We start from the raw sequence: 4,159 nt of genomic DNA on the forward strand, positions 1-4,159 counted from the left end.
GATCTTACTAAAAATCAGAAGACACACCAGTCCCAAACAAAACCAGAGTTTATCCATGGTAATTTTACTACCTTTTTACACTTCTGTAATCAGAGTTCTAAAACTGAAAAAAATAATTATATATATATATATATATATATATATATATATATATATATATATATATATATATATGATATTTTCTACGTATCCATTTTCTTATAGATAACCATAAAAACTGTAGGAGGAATCGTTTATCGCTGACTAAAAAAAGAAGACATGTCTCTGAAGCTATATGTTCTTCACAGCTGATGAATGCAGATGCGTCAGCAACTGGTTTCAGAACTGTTCCTGATCAAAAATCAACCTACATCCATAAGGGAGTTCAGAGTAAGTTTTATTTTAACAATTTGAAACATTTGAACTAATTTTGAACTAATCAGGAAACTGGTTTTCTATCAACGTACTGTATTTCTTTTATCGTCCATAGCTTGCACTTCTAATGAAGATTCTGTAATCTACATCTCATCTGGCTCGGAAGACAGCTTTGTGACACAAGAAGTATCCGACTTACCTCCTAGGCAGAGAGTTGATGCCGTTGGCATCACGCCTCCTCCCTCGCCACGGCAAGAAACTACAGCGGACACGCAACCACAAGAACCAGGACCAGAAGCAGAATCAGAACCAGAATCAGAACCAGAACCAGAGAGGCCTTCTGATTCTCTTCACACGGGTAAGTTTTATTGTTTTAAATTATTTATTATTTTATTAGCATACATACTAAACTTTAAACTTTATTCAGATAAAGATATATACTATATTTAAACAAAGACACACACACACACACACAGACTGATAGAGAAAGCAAAGCGGAGGGGGCAGGGGGAGAGTTTACTGCATGTGTGCGCGTAAAATCTCAACAGACCAGTCTAAACTGAAATTTGTAATAAAAGCCTTTACTAAACTTCAAACTTTACTCCGATAAATTAAAGATATATGCTATATTTAAACAAAGAGACACACAGACTGATAGAAAAAGCAAAGCGGGTGCACAGAGAGAGTCTTTGCTGCGTGTGTGTGCATGTGTATCTGTCTTTAAAGAGGAGGCCTTGCAAAGTCTTGCTGTGTGTGTGCGTGAAATCTCAGTAGACCACAGTCTAAATTGAAATTTGTAATAAAAGGCTTTACTAAACTTTACTTGAATGAATGAAAGATATATACTATATTTAAGCAAAGAGACACACAGACTGGCAGAGGAAGCACAGAGGAGGGGGCCAGGGGAGAATCTTGCTCCGTGTGTGTGTGTGAGTGTGTTGGTAAATGTGATTTAGCAGGACATTTCGTCAGAATACACACAATAGTAGGACATTTCAATTTTTTTTCCTCTATTGTACCAAAACCTGTATGAAATCTCAACACACATTCATTATATTTCACAGCTTCCAGAGCCCGAGAAGCATGTGTGTGTGTGTGTTGGTAAATGTGATTTAGCAGGACATTGTCAGAATACTACACTAGAAGGACATTTTAATTTTTTCTCTATTGCACCAAAGCCTGTAGGGATGTGTGTGAAATCTTAACACACATTCATTATATTTCACAGCTTCCAAAGCCCGAACAATACTACATAAGAGGAGAGCACACAATCTGCAAGCCAGAGCTGTCTTATTGGATGTCTTGATTACAGGTATATTATTTGATTTTATCAACTAAAATCACATTTCACCGCTGCTAGAAATGTATTCCTGATTATTTATTTATTTGTTACAGAATCTCTGTGGCTTCTGGAGAAACGTGCTGGATCCAGAAAACAAAGTTCAACATTCTACCACTCTATGAGTGCGAGAGCTAAGTTACTACTACAAGCAAGCAAAATTCTGGTTGACAATGTTTACTCTGATGCAAAGTTGATTGCGAAATGATTCATGTTTGATCTGTCTCTTCTAACTCTGTGAAGTATGGATGACCAAAAAAGTAGAGATGAATTAAATGAAGCTTTTCAAAATCCAGAATCTCAGACAGATTATTCAGAACAACTTGTTAATGTAATTCAGAATTTGCAATCATTTGCATCAACACTGAATACTGCGGAAAATAATGATAACATTTCACAGAGCCCTGCTTTTAGCCTTGCTTTAAGCCCTCCAAGATCACCTATTTTAAACCAATCTGAAGTCTCGGAATATTTCAGACAAATTAACAATGCACTTCACGGTTTAAATAATTGTCTTTCTCCACAAAATTCACCCGCCGCCACACCCGCTGGTTCATTTGTACTCGAAGCTTTTCAAAATTCAGAATCTCAGACAGATTATTCACAACAAATTGTTAATGCCATACAGATTTTGCAATCATTTGCTTCAACACTGACTACTGCGGAAAATAATAACATTTCACAGAGCCCTGCTTTAAGCCCTCCGCGATCACCTATTTTAAACCAATCTGAAGTCTTGGAATATTTCAGACAAATTAACGATGCACTTCACGGTTTAAATAATTGTGTTTCTCCACAAAACTCACCCGCCGCCTCACCCACTGCTTCATTTAGGTTGAATGAAGCTTTTAAAAATATAGAATCACAACCCGGGTTATAAACTGCAGCAGTTGATCAAGCACAGCAGCAGCAAGGAGGTGGTCTGAACCAAAATCAGAGGGTTGAACTCCAACGTTTCAATAACATGGAAATAAGGAGATCGTTATCAATCCCTCCTTCAACTCATACTGTACCTGACATTGTCAATTCTACACCGCAGTTATGAATGTTTTAATCGATCTGGATGACGCTGCAGGTTCAATGGCTGCACGTAATGATCTGGTACAGTTAGAGTTAGTGGGGGAAAATATTTCTCATCACATAACTGTTTCTGTTACTGATGATGACACAATCCTACCAGCATTTGAGGAATTTTTAAGTGACCTGGTTCAATCTAATGCAGAGCTGCCTTCAGAAAGTAACTTAGAGCTGGTTCTTCAGATAGTCAAGAATCCCGCAGGAGGTACAAAACGCAAGGCTAAAAAAACATTATAGTGTGAATTGATTCATAAGAAAAGGCGCCACCTGTACATTGTACAAAATACCGCTAATCAGTTGTGTTTTGCAATATGTCTCGCACATGTCACTCATCCAGAATTTACAGATAAACAATCTCTTATGCAGGCTAGACCAGGGGTGGGCAATCCTGGTCCTTGAGGGCCGGTGTCCTGCAACTCTTAGATGTCTACCTGGTAGAACACACCTGAATCCAATAGCTGAATCACCTCCTCTGTTCAGGCAGATTCTCCAGAGTCCTGCTAACGACCTTATTATTTGACTCAGGTGTGCTGAAGTAGAGACACATCTAAAAGTTGCAGGAGACCGGCCCTCGAGGCCTGGAGTTTCCCACCCTTGGGCTAAACCAGTGTTTCTCAACCTTTTTGGGGCCAGCGCCCCCCAAGCCTTTATCCAGCTCCTTCACCGCCCCCCACCAAAGAATTTGTAGGCCACTTTGCGCTGACTAATTTACTGTTATGGCCTGTAAGATATATTTATTCTCAGTATTAGATATGGTCTCAACAAACCTGTGGTACTTCAACAATATTATTTTACCTTTTATAGTGTCTGTTTATTCTTGCCATACAGTCCTCCATATTAATTGTTGCTCGAATGGTCTTGCCATACCAGTTCATATTTATTTTAGTTTCTTAGTTTATTCTTACATTTTGTTCTTCATTCATTTCCATTTAGTTTCCTTTGATTACTATTGCCCTCTCTTGGTTTATCGCTATGTCCACTAGTTTAGTTTCTTTCCTGTTGCTAGATTTATTTTATTGTTTATTAACCACCAGTAATCTTCACTCATCATCTGCTGCACCGCCTAATCGTCATGTGTTTCATATCATGTGTTGATTTTTCACTGTTCAGCGTCGGATTCTCTGTTTTTATGCCATAATTCACATCTAGTTCGTCGCTCCGTTTTATGCCCCGCTTCTCCTGTTTCAGAGTTTTGAGCAATGTGCGCGTCTTTTTTTTGTTTGTTTGTTTTTTCTTCTTTTTTTATAACCCCCTAAAGTGCAGGGCGGTCGGGAAACGTACTGATGGGGAAAAGGCAGAACCTTTTAAAACAGGAAACAATTTCGGTATTCTCCATCCATCCATCCATTTTCTGTACACCCTTGTCCCTTAGTGGGTTGGGGAGGGTTG

General features: G+C 38.5%; 1 long non-coding RNA gene across 1 annotated transcript; it reads left to right on the plus strand.

The window, feature by feature from the left end:
* On the plus strand, positions 1-1,991 carry LOC103468090 (uncharacterized). The gene is made up of 5 exons (XR_014088330.1): positions 1-58; positions 288-369; positions 470-712; positions 1,583-1,666; positions 1,750-1,991. It is a non-coding gene; the product is annotated as an uncharacterized LOC103468090 (long non-coding RNA).
* The last annotated feature ends 2,168 nt before the right edge of the window (positions 1,992-4,159 follow it).

Source organism: Poecilia reticulata, chromosome 7 (genome assembly GCF_904066995.2).
Source record: "Poecilia reticulata chromosome 7, P_reticulata-male-v2, whole genome shotgun sequence".
Classification (NCBI taxonomy): Eukaryota; Metazoa; Chordata; class Actinopteri; order Cyprinodontiformes; family Poeciliidae; genus Poecilia; species Poecilia reticulata.